The sequence below is a fragment of the Harpia harpyja genome, chromosome 12, assembly GCF_026419915.1.
Source record: "Harpia harpyja isolate bHarHar1 chromosome 12, bHarHar1 primary haplotype, whole genome shotgun sequence".
NCBI classification, from domain to species: Eukaryota; Metazoa; Chordata; class Aves; order Accipitriformes; family Accipitridae; genus Harpia; species Harpia harpyja.
Window position 1 is genome coordinate 36,942,342 of NC_068951.1, and position 12,816 is coordinate 36,955,157.

The 12,816-nt window shown below is 46.3% G+C and overlaps 1 long non-coding RNA gene across 1 annotated transcript in view; it reads left to right on the forward strand.

Annotated features, from left to right (window-relative positions):
- The window catches only part of LOC128149348 (uncharacterized), a 64,020-nt gene that overhangs the window by 21,733 nt on the left and 29,471 nt on the right, over window positions 1–12,816 (forward strand). The window contains exon 2 of the long non-coding RNA XR_008237618.1: window positions 954–1,183. This is a non-coding gene — a long non-coding RNA (uncharacterized LOC128149348). The remainder of the gene's footprint in view (window positions 1–953; window positions 1,184–12,816) is intronic.

Consider the following 12,816-nt stretch of genomic DNA (forward strand, 5'->3'; position numbering starts at 1 on the left):
TACCGTGCCTCCCTATCTTCTGCTGAATATACATCAAATAGGAGGTGAAGCACTGGCAGTCTTCACAGGAGAAGCCAGGCGGCGAGGGGGAGGGCATCTTGCATGCTGTAATGTTTCATTAATTTATTTTTCCTCCTCTTCGGGGAAAAAGTAAATGTGGGTGACCCAGAACAGACTGAAAAATGCGTCTTTGTCACAGGCTGGGAAGGAGCCTGAGAAGCGTGGGATGAGTGCGGGTCGGCTGCTTCTGCTGCTGTGCTAAAGGGGTGCAGGTCTGTGGTGGGGCTGGTGCCGAAGGGTCCCGGGGGGCTGCCGGGACCCCCCCAGGCCAGGATGAGCTGCTGCAGGCTGGGTATCTCTTGTGGGTACCACAGGGATGCTGCCACGGCCCACGCCTGGCAGGATCTACCTCTCCCCCTTTAGGAAAGAGGCTTTTCTTGAGCTCCCCTAAAAACCAGGTCTGGCATGACCTCAGGACCACTTCAGGTTAATGTTCTCCCCCCTTCTCCAGATGCCTCTATCTCTTTCTTTACTCTTACCTATAAAGTGTAATTTGCCTATTCAAACCAACACTGCCGCATGTTCCCTTCTGCGTATGTACCAGATATGATAATGGCAATAAGCATTACCTTGTCCTGGAGAAAAGCATTGCTACCAAGCTGGTTCACTGTGCAATTTATTCAGCATGAATTAATCTTGGAAATGTTATCACAGAGGCCACTGCAGTTCTTGCGATGAGCACTTGCTTTGTGAAGCCTTTGCTTGGGGGGCTATTTCTAACATTTGGCTAGTTTTCCTCAAGGGGTTGTGTTGTTACTTATCTTGCTTGCAAACAGGATTCACTGACTACCTAGCAGTAGACACCATACTTATTTTAAAGAAAATCAGCTGCACAGACAGGCAGAATAGCTGTCAGATACAAGATGACTGAATTATACTTGCTTTGTTCACAGGTCAGACAAGAAAATCGCCGACTATGTAATGCCTGGGACTATCACAGCAAGACCCCTGGGGCTTGGGGAAAGCCAACACCACAAACGCCTTTGTGCCCCAGCTTGTTGTACTGGGAAAGAGCCTTGAAAGTCCATGTTTCTGAAACCAAACCTTTATACATGTGGATATCATCCAAGCGTTGCTCTGGATCTTACACTGGAAGGTGAACTGAGAGCAAGTTTTGGCTCAGGTACTGTAATGTGCTTTTATTACTGTGCTTTGAAATGCATCTTTTCATTTCTCCCCAGAGCACTAGGCCTTTCTGGCAGCTTGAACTCTGTCTCTTGTAGTGTTTGGGCCATGAAAATATTTTGGTTTTTTCTGGTTTTTGCATTGCTTTGCTGAACACCTTCAAGGACCACCCTGCCGGCGATCTTGCTGGTGATGCTTACATGAGTGACACTCATGCGAGTAGTTTCAGGCTGGGTTTTCAGCCCACCCTGGTCCTGCGCTCTTTGCTCGATGCTGCTGATGACTGGTCAAAGCGGAATAGGTGCATTTCCCCCGCTCGGCACCTGGCAGGGGGAAATTTGCTTTTTCTTAGGTTCGTGTTTCTACCAAGCATAATGTAATGAGCCTGATCCTGCTTCCTCTCACCCGATGAAGGGCTGATAGACGTGCGTGGGTGAGAGCACACCATCCCATACGGCAGCGCTGTGTCACGAGGAGCTGACAAATCCATTATCCCCCGTAGTGCTGGCTGCGACAGGAACATACTGCTGCAGCTCCAGGCTGGCGCGTGACAGCTCGAGGTTGTGGCAGCACAACCCATCTAGAGATTTTTTTTTTTTTTTTTGTAAGCCACAGATCGTAAAGGGAGTGGCTTTATTTTTAAGCTCTGCTACTATAGAGGTAGCCAGATGGTTTATGGCATGATAGTGGGTAACTGAAACGTCTCTAGAAATGCTTATGTATCATGTCTGCATGAGACAGGTCATCTGCAAAGATGCAGATGTGATTCTCCTTTTAAAACATACAGCAGCAGCCTGATTTATACGGAAAATGTAGCAAAGGTTGCGGTATGTGAAAAAGTAGCTCTCCCTTTTTTGTGCAGATAGCCTCAATTTCACTGCAAATAATCCATTCAAATCAGGCAGCAAAGGTGTACAGTTCTCATGTTGTTACACTATAGGCATTTATTCCCCCTCATGTCGCGAGGTTTCCTATGTGGAGCAGTAGGTAGCTCTGGAAGGCTGTTCATCTTTCCCTGTCACTGTCTGGTTTGTTTTCATTTAGATCTGGCGCATTTTAAAATGCAACTCGGACATGCCACTGCACTGAGGCTGTTGTTTCATTAACATACATCCTCCAAAAGCTTCATCCAGCTCTGTGCCCTTCCTGGGGGGCTGAGATGCCCTATACCGCGCTGGTCCTCCCTGGCTGCATTCCCGGTGTCCAGGCGTCAGAGACCACACTGCTGCCGCTAAGCTTGATGCTGTGCCCCTTGTCTAAGAATAGTCTTACTGTCTTGAACGCTTGCCAGTTTCTGATAGCTCGGCAAGCAGAGGGAAGAAACACAGCCATTATGTAATGGCTTCTCCTGGCCAAGAAAAAAAATCCAATTTATTGATCTCCTGTCTGAAAACCTCAGTAACTCTGTGTAATTGATGACCAGCTGTTAAGAAAAGCTGTTTGGAGGAAGAACATTTATAATTAAAGAACAGACACTTCAAATTCAACTCTCCCTCCATTTTCTCATTGCATTTCTCTTTGCTGTCTTGGGGAACAGCCATCCTGCCTGGGCCTTTAAGCTTCTTGTTTCAAACCACTCTATGCCTTTCCCAGAGAGCAACATTGCATTCTCCAGTTTCACTCCCTGTGCTATGGAGGGGAACTATTCATGGAGCTGTGTGAGAGAAAGAGATTAAGGAAATATCAAGACTAACAGATGGGAAGCAGGCAGTGGATGACGTGTAGGCAGGGCTGATGTTACTGCAAGTCTTATCTTGTTAGCAGAAATATGTTGCAATAAGCAGAGTTCTGGGAGAGAGGTTGGTTTTGAGGATGGAATAGGAGAAGTCCTTTCTATCTGATGAGGCCTGCTAGTGTCTAAAAATGTTGTATTACTAGATGTCCTGGTACCCCTGAACATTTAGATCTTGGCCCTCTTTTTCCAGATCTGCCCATCTCCTCTCGGCTTTGGAGGTGAAAATGTTTCTGGGTTTCTCTGCTGAAAGTGTGACTGTCCCTGTTTGTTTGAGGGAAACCCGAAATACAGGTCACTCAGCTTGACCGTACAGTATAGCTCTCCCACACTAGTGGCTATCCACAAGTTAAGCTATAGCCTGCCTCTCCTCCCCCCTCGCATACGCTCTGAGTAAGGACTACACTGGAAATAGATAATTTAGCATAAGAATTACATTATGCATTTAAATGTAAATTGCCGGGGAATTGACGATTGCTTTGTTTGAATTGTAATGATTTGAGTATGCGTGGTTTTTTTTCTTAGAGTACATTTTAACTGGTATTTATGTCCTTTTACATCCATCTCAAACACCAATGTGCATGTGTCCTTAAGCTTTCAGTTGTAAACCCTTGAGCTGTCACATTCCTGTTAGGAAACCCATTCCTTTGACCTCTCCAGCAATTGCAGACTGGCACTCTTTTCCCTCTCACCATCTTTGGTTTTTGGAAGATCTCTTGTTTTAATTCAAGGAGATGAAAATCCCAAGCCCCCCAAAATTACAGCTTGGGTCCCCTCCCGCTCCGTGAGCATGGGTGGCAGTGATCCTGCTCCCTGTCTCTCCCTCTTGCTGCCTGCAAATCAGATCCCTGCCTCGGCAGCCGGGGAGAACTTTTGCAGAAGCTGCTGAGCACAGAGGTTGGTTACCAGCCCCACCACCATGAATGGCTCTGCTTGGAGCCGAGCACGTGGAAAATTGACTCTGTGCTCTTCAGCAGCAGCCAAGCACACCTGAGGGTACCAAGCCCATCTTCCAGACTTGGAAGCCCCTCCGTCCTGGTGCTGACCGTCAGTTCAGGATTCTCATGCTGGGGCTGAGCAGCTAACATGCAGGCGGTCTGATCCCATTGCTTGTGTGGGGCACAGGGAAATGAGACTGAGCAGACTGTATTTTTTTTCCCATGGTAGGGAGGGAGAGGGGGAGAAAGAGATGTACACAGATCTGTTCACAGCAAAGACCTGGTTTCATCCGCGGATGCTCCTATCCTGTTAGCAGGGTACCGAGCAGCAGCCCTCAGCATGAATGAAAGAGAGTAAAAGGGTGGCCGGTCACCCAAGTCCATTCTCAGGCTTGGCCCAGAAAAGGAATTTTTTTACCATCTAAAGAGCTAGTAAAGTGAGGCAAGCCAGGGGTTAATCACCTCTACCCTCCCCATCAAGTCTAACAGCCACCGGTGGGAAAAGCCTGGGTTTCAGCTCTGTTTGCAAGGTGGAGAGCAGTAAATACCATTATTCGCAGAGTCTTTCTGAGGTGCAGCCAATTTTCAGGAATGCTGTATCTCAGTCCAAACAAAACCTGCATGTTTCTCATTGGCCTGGCCTTGTTTCTTGAGACTGTTTCACTGATTGATACAGGAGATATAAACAAAAATTGAAATAACACATGCCTGGAAATAAAAACAAAACGCACCAGAGAAAGAAGATTGCAAAATCAGCAGCTCGTGGGGCTCAAATGCAGCCATCTAGTCCCCAAAGCCAAGCCGTTAAGAAAACAAACAAACAAACAGAAAAAAACCCCAACTGTGATAAGCCCCTGACTTTAATTGTGTGGATAGATGTCTGCAAAAGCCAGAATCAAGCTTTTCCTTCCCAGCCCCCATACTAATTCCTTTGGCCTCAGTGGCATAAAATGCTCGTGAGCCCCGTCTGGTCCCTCCATCTCCTGCCTACCCATGCCAGCAGCCAGGAGGTCAAATCTGTAGTTGTTCCTCTGCAGAGGAGACCCACAGTTTCAGGCCCCCAGTCCTGGGCTGTTCTCCCAGTTCTTACTGAACTTCCAGCACAGATGTCTGGAGCAGCAGTCGCTCACCTCCTGATCTGGATGGAGCAGTTGGTGGCAATCGCTTACTGCTGCTGCTGACTCTTCCCTCGCTAGCACATATAACCTTCACTGATGGGGAATGGCTGTTGGGGAGTTGGAGAGGCTGGACGTAGTTTGCTGAGCCACAAAGGTGTAATTATGATGGGTTTCATGCAGTTGTTTTGTAATTTTTCACATTTGAAAAACCACCCTTACTGATGCTTAATGTCTATGTAGGACTCCACGTTGTCAGATTAAAAGGTATCTGTCCAACCAATGTAAAAAGAGAGGCGGGATGCCTGGTGGCTGCATCCCCTGGGTGCAACCCCAGTGCATTCCTGGGTGCATCCCTGGTGCTTTCTGGGGTGCACCCTCAGGTCCATTCCCGGTGCATCCCCTGGGTGCACAGCTGGGTTCATCTGCACAGCCACACAAGAGCACGGGGTGTTGCCTCCCAACAATTCAGAAACTTCCCAAGATCCCAAAAGGTTGTACTCCCCATTTCTGGAAGCATTTTCATGGGAGGTACAGACACGAGAGACAAAGGAGCCCCTGAGCTCCATGAGGAAGAGGGTGCAGGGTCAGGCCCATGCACTGTTTCTCTGTGGTACACTGAAACTCACCCTTGAGCCCTTGCTCATAGACCTGGCAGCATGTTTCCCGAGCGGGAGCTCCTGCCGTGGCCAGGTGGGAATTCTCCCCAGGGTGTGTTGTTACTCTCTTTAAATATCTCAGATCTTCAAGTTCTCTTTTTCGAGCCTCCGACAAAAACATGACAGCTATCCCACAAATCAGCCATGTAAAGGAAAAAAAAAAGTCACATTTAATTACTCCTGAAGGGGAACTTATAAATGAGGAACACTTATTAGTGCAATATATTTTTTCTTCTGTAGCTTTAAACTGATCTCTAATAGCACCAGCGAAGTCCTGGCATAACCTTGGAATGTGTTTCATTATCATTCAGATGGAAACTGCTGTCTTATGACTGCAGTTTTAAAATACAGTACATTTTTATAATTTCTAAGTAGGCAATCAAGTGGACATAACACATGAAATTATCTCCAGTCCTGGCACCAAACCCTGCCCTTCACTTGCCCATGCCGTTCAGTGGATATTAAGGCCTGGGTGCAGCCAAGGGCTGGATTTCAACCCCTGGGTGATCCTGTGGTCCTCTACTCTGCCAATAGCAATGTAAACATGTAGGCGTTTATGAATTCGGTAATTTTAATTTTAAAGTCACTCAAGCACTGGGGCAGCCTCTCTTCCTTCCTCCCTTTTCTCCGCATGAAGGCGGCAGGGCACGGGCAGCAAGTGGCTCCTGGCTGGAGAAAATGTGACCCATGAGCTGGTCCTTGCGATGGCTGCATCGCCAAGAGCTTTAAATGCTGCCGTATGTTGCCAGTACTGACCTGAGGGTACCAACGTCTTCGCCTGCTTTCCTCCCTTCGGGCAGCTCTCTGAATCTGCAAACCCATTCCCTTAGCTAATTAACAGATGGCAAAGGCAAAACTAATCAATCATTTCCCGGTGGGGCTGCTGGTAGCCTGTCAGTTCAGCAATGAGAGATGCTCTGCCCTGGCCCCACTTCCCCATCGTTCCCAGGCAGGCGCCTGAGCATTATGCTTTGTCTCAGGCTTCATTTCAGACTCAGAACAGAGGAGGATAAGCATTTAGTCTGGAAACCACACAGTCTGTAGGAAGTTCAATGTTTTCTTGCCTACCTTAGAAAGCTGTTGAAAAATGCGGTGTTTTCAAGAGAGAGCAGTAAGAGAATAGGAACGTCAGGGTGAGGTTGGAAGCCAACAAATATTGGGAAGGACAGATGCCACCTTTTTGCTGATGAAAGAATTAATATATTTCCATTGCTAATTAATGTATGGGCAGGGAAAATTGTAAAGATGGGAAAATTCTTCTTGATTTTACCTCTACTGGGTACTCAGGAAATAATGAAATAATGCTACAAAATACGACGCGTCTAACATAAGTGTGCTGCTGTACTGACTTTGAACTAGATTTGTCACCAGGAATGGGAGGCACATATAGATCTCCAAGTCTCTCATGGCTCCCCAATGCCCAGGGGCAGCCTGGGCTTGTCTCTGTTGGCCACCAGAGGTGGTTTTCCAGGAGCAGTCGGCATCTAAGGTGCTGGGAGCACCCCGTGCCAGTGAGTGTGGGCAGCCCACCACCAGGTCCAAGAGGTGGGAGCACTGTGGTGCTACAAGAACAACCTGCAGCACCTGGGGCATCATTGTCAACTCCCAAATCTGCTGAGAATCCCCAAAGGTTGAGGCCACTCACTATAAAAGAAGAGCAGTCAGCACAGAGATGCTGGCATTGCCTACTATTGCAGAAATGAGTGAGCTGGTGATCTACTGTGTGGCATTCAGATACTGGGCTCATGAGAATCTGCAAATATACTGAGTTTTGCTTTAGAGACTTTTTTCCTCCTATGTGTAGGATGCACCTGACACAAATGACTCTGTTTTGGGGTATCTTGTAATTTTTAATGTATTTATTCTTATAGCACACCTGGGAGATAAGACATTTGCCCATGACCTGCAGCAGGAACTGAGTCACAGAGAGACAGCATCAGCTCTTTAGAGAGACTTGCAGGGAGAAAATGCAATTTCTTATACACTGTCCTGGTTTCAGCTGGGATAGAGTTAATTGTCTTCCTAGTAGCTGGTACAGCGCTATGTTTTTGAGTTAGGTATGAGAAGAATGTCGATAACACACTGATGTTTTTGGTTGTTGCTAAGTAATGTTTAGTCTGAAGTCAAGGATTTTTCAGCTTCTCGTGCCCAGCCAGCAAGAAGGCTGGAGGGGCACAAGAAGTTGGGAGGGGACACAGCCAGGGCAGCTGACCCAGACTGGCCAAAGGGGTATTCCATACCATGTGATGTCACATCTAGTATATAAACTGGGGGGAGTGGGGGTGGGGGGATCGCCACTCAAGGACTAACTGGGCATCGGTCGGGGGGTGGTGAGCAATTGCATTGTGCATCACTTGCATATTCCAATCCTTTTATTATTACTACTGTCATTTCATTATTGTTACTATTATCATTATTAGTTTCTTCTTTTCTGTTCTATTAAATTGTTCTTATCTCAACCCACAAGTTTTACTTTTTTTTCCCCGATTCCCTCCCCCATCCCACTGAGGGTGGGGGGAGTGAGTGAGCAGCTGCGTGGTGCTTAGTTGCTGGCTGGGGTTAAACCGCGACATACGCTGGGAGTTGGCACTCTCAAAGAAGCCCCAAAAGGCTCCTAAAAAGTCCACGTGAGCATCCCACGAGGTCCATCTGCACTGGTAGCCCTTGTGCCTCTATTGAAAGGAGCCTAAGTGGGGTAGCAATGTGACTTGCTGTGTGGAACACCTCTGCATCCCTGGCGCTCTTCCCTGCCTCCCTCCCCTTCCATTTCCAGGAGCTGCCATTGGCACTGCAAGTGGATTAGGTTACCCAGACCCAAAAGAGAACTTCTTTGTGGCAGAAAAATGCCTCCATTTGTGTAGCTTAACTTCAGAAGTTTTCCCCTGGCAGAGGCTCAAATATGCACCATGGGAACGATGGTTTCACTGCTGTCTTTGGGACCTTGCACATTTTCCAGGTCTCTCAGCCCAACCTTGTTGCTTCTCTCAGGTTTCCTCTCTGTATTTCGCAACATCTCTGCCTGCTTTCTGGAGACCACTGTTTTCTGAAGGCCATGTCCAGCCCAGGCAGCCCAGCAAGCGCTGACCCGGGTGCACCAGCCGAACGAGATACACAAAGCTGCGAGCAGCAACCAGCCTGGCCCTCCTGGGCCATAAATGAGAATGAAAGAGAATAAAAGTCAGATGGCTTTAGCAGGGATTGACCTCCTATTTTCTGAGCTGCTCTTTGCATGATAATTTTGTTTCTAGCTTTCTCCTGCCTTTCTCTCAGCATTGCTGCCTGTGATACAGCCCTGCCAAAAGCCTTTGGGGACAGCGGGCACTGCCATGTGCTGAGACTGGCCAGAGCAAATGGGGTGGCAGACGGTCCAAGACGGTCTCCTTCCCTAACCAAACGGGATTTATTGAAGCTTGAGAGTATCTGCCAAAGCCACATTTAGCACAGGGAGCTGATTGCAACACTGTCATTACTCACTGCGGGTTTATAAATAAAACCAGCCCAGGCTCAGCCTCCCCTGACACCAAATGAAGGGATGCAAGGGGAGGCCCCAATACACTGTCCTACTAAATTATTTGAAGCTTGCATCTCCAACAACCCTCCCTTAGCGTACAGGTGATTGTGTCCAGTACACCATGGCAGGTGGGTATAGCTGCAGGAGGGGAGCTTTGACGTGTCCTTTCCTCAGCGAACAGCCCAAGGTGACCTCCTTTGCCTTCCCTGGCTGCCCAGTGCAGGAGGATTTCCTTGCTCGTCTCCTGCCATCGCTTGATTGCACTGAAATTAAACGTGGGTGTTTGCTCCTGGAGTGCTGGACCGAGTTCAGGAGACACGGTGGAGATTCACTGTCCCACACCACATCTGTGTCTGACCACAGGCATGCATCTGCGGGCAGAAGCCTTTGGGTGTCCTAGTACATACCACAGAAGACAACACTCAGAAATTGCTTCCTTAAATATCTACTGAGCACAAAGTAATACTAATCAAGGGAAGCTATTTCCCCTTAGTAATGAGCTGACGCTATGACATTGAAGCATCTGATGCGGCAGTGATCATATAGCAGCGAAGGTCTAGGACCCCAGGGAGATGCTGCTGGTTTGCCCTTGGAAGCTCTTAGGAACGTGCAGATGTTTTCCCCTGCAAAAGTCATGATTTGTCAGCAGCTGCTCAAAGGCTCATGTCTGGAGTATCACAAGGTTTGGGCTTTTTTCTCCTTAAATTTAAAGGTGATGCTGGGTTCTGATTTTTATTGATTGCAGACACCAATTTCCAGTGGAGATGCAGCTACAGTTGCAGTAAATTGAAGCCAACTGTAGCAGGATTTCTTTCTTAGTTGTCTTTCACAAATGTCCCCAAAGCAGTTGATGGACCCCAAGGGGTCATGGGCTGCTCACTGCTCTGGGTGAGAGTGGAATGTGGTCCTTGCTGGGATCGTGTCCTTCCCAGCTGCCGTGACCAGAAGGACCACAGGCACTCCTGGTACATCGTACACCCCAAAGTATCTAAACCACTGTGGGATAAACAAGAACGTTTGGGGAAAAAGGAGAGGAAATGTCATGCAACCAAGAAAACTTCTTGCTCGAATACGTGTACGTCTTCTTAATGCCTAATGGAGAAAGACACCTAATGGTTTCCAGAGCTCAGTAGCTGGATAAAAACAGTGCGCTGAGGTGGTGGAGTGACAATATCTGTTAATGAAAAAACAGGATATACGGCTTGGGCTGTCGGGCACTTGGCCCAGCGCTCGGCCAGAGCAAATCAGCTGAGCTGCACTGGAATCAGCACCAGTGATATTCAATTCTCTTCCTTGTCAAATGCCATATATTAAAAACAGAATAAAAAGCTTTTAAGGGATGTGCTCACTGACAGTTTAATATAAGTGGCTGTGGGATCATCTTCTACAGGTAGCTTTATATCAGGAAAGAAATTACAACTCGCTTCATAGCAAGTATTTTACTGTTATTGCAGAGTTTCCTAATGCGCTTATTCATAAAGAGCGATTTTCCAAACAAGGATCATGTGGAAGTCAGTGGGACAGTGGGTCACTGTGGCCATCCAGCTGTGTGATGGGTGCCCCAACCCCTGCACTCGTGCCAGGCTGAGATGGGGCGAATGCAGCTGAAGGCTCCAGTGGTGAAACCAGCCTCTCTGCTCAGGGACACAGCTCAGAAAGTTAGATGACATCCCCAGCCACCAGGCATGCCTTTGTTTGCATCCTCTGTGCCTCCTGTCCTGCTCTGCTGACACAGAGCCACAGCTACTATGTTGTAGTGCATAAATCCACTGCCCATCTTACATTTTGATGAAAAGGAGAAAGTCCCCAGAAAATGCGATTTGACCGAACAGAAACTATGTATGAAATTTAGCTTCTAAAGTTTAAATGATCGGTTTGGGCATTCAGACATGAAAATTTCACTCTTTTGTGCAGTAGTTTAAGGTAGTTGGTTTAAAAATTTCCATTTTTAATTCCTTCAAAAGGTTAGTCTGAAGATGGGATTAAACAGATATTAGTCAACTGAATATTAACTTTTAGAGCTTTGGGGTTTTTTTTGGAGAAAAAAAAAACTTCATGACAACCCAAAATATTTTTTCTTCAATTTTTCAGTTTTAACATTATGCAAAAATCACATGGGTCAAATTTCTGAATAATAATATTGCATCTTCTTGGCTGTTGATACCTAAGTCATCAACACAAACCACTTATGATCTGCGAGACCATGGCGAAGTCATTTGTGGTTGCTCCATGGAACCTATTCCTTTCATTGTGCTTGCATTCAAAATGTGGGTAATAGACTTTCAGCATTTTGCCCACTTTCCTGCTGCTTTCTTCTCATCGTAGTTAGCATCATGGCTAAGTATGGAAAGCCCTCTGGACCAAAGTTTCAGGAATTCTAAGGTAGTGCCAAATTTAATATTAATGTCCCTGGATTTATAAAAAAGGTGACACCACTCATAATGTTGTTTATTATTACTATCTAAGAAATTTCATTAGCAGTATGGACTTGGCTCAGTGCTGGTGAATGCCAGTGGAAACCATTCCACTGAGTCCAGCAGGCTTTGTATCAAATCATATTTGCATCTGAAGATTTACATCAGCTAAATACAAGCTAGGATAGAAAAAGGTCAGCTTCTTTGGAAGGGAAAGGTTAAGAGAGTACATCCTTCCTTTTATGCCTTTGTGTGCATAATTTCTTAAAAGCCCATCATAAGTAATCTTCTTTACTGCAGATTTGACCATTTCTTTTCTGCCTGGAAAATATAAAAAAAAGTAGCATTAGGGAAGAATATTAAGGGATATTTGTTTCAAGTGAGATACCAGGAATAAAAATACTTTGGGCTTGTTAATGCTTTGAGTTGTTTTCCAGTAGGTAAGTGCTGTAAGTGCAAAATCAAAAGATTTCAAATAAATGCACCAGAGGGAATTCCCTTTGCAAGGAAGAGTTGAACCAGCCACCTTCTGCAGCATCTCCAGTAACTACCCATGTCACTGAAACTTCTACTGAATAGCCTTCTTGTTCAGCTATGCTTCACCCAGATTTGCATTTGCAATGCGTTGACTGTCTTCTCTTTAAGAAGTACTAGCCCTTGTGATCCTTTTTTTTTGATAAAAAAATTGTTCCCACTGGTTTGTTGGCATCATTGTAAATTGTGAAGCCCTTCCTTATGCACCTACTGCAATCTGGAGTTACTTTAATGGAAATAGTGGTGCAAGTATGGAGTTATAAGGAGACGAGTATGGAAAAAGCTGAGCAAGTGTCGCTGCTGCCAGGGATGCCATTGGATTCAGACTGGGTGCTGATGGCATTTGTGTTGCTGCCATGGTAGTCGTTGTGTTGTTCGAGAATTTATTCCTCACACCTGACTTGTATCTGATTTGTATCTGCCTTGCTGCAAATTAACTCTATGCCTTTTTGTCCTGCAATTTTGGTTACATTATCCCGTCCCCAATTTTTTCTTTAGGCTAAGCCCATTTATTCCATCTTTCACAGCTCCTCCCCTAGAAGATACCTCTCACCCTTTTTTTTACATGCAGGCTCACGTGCATACCCACCGAGGATGCTAACTGCTGATGCAATTATTATTATTATTCTTGCTTTCAGCAACACCTTAACTCTTCTGAATGGGATAATCAATATTCTCTGCTCGTAATGGTAATGGCTGACTGTGCTGCTCTGTAACATCAGATGAAT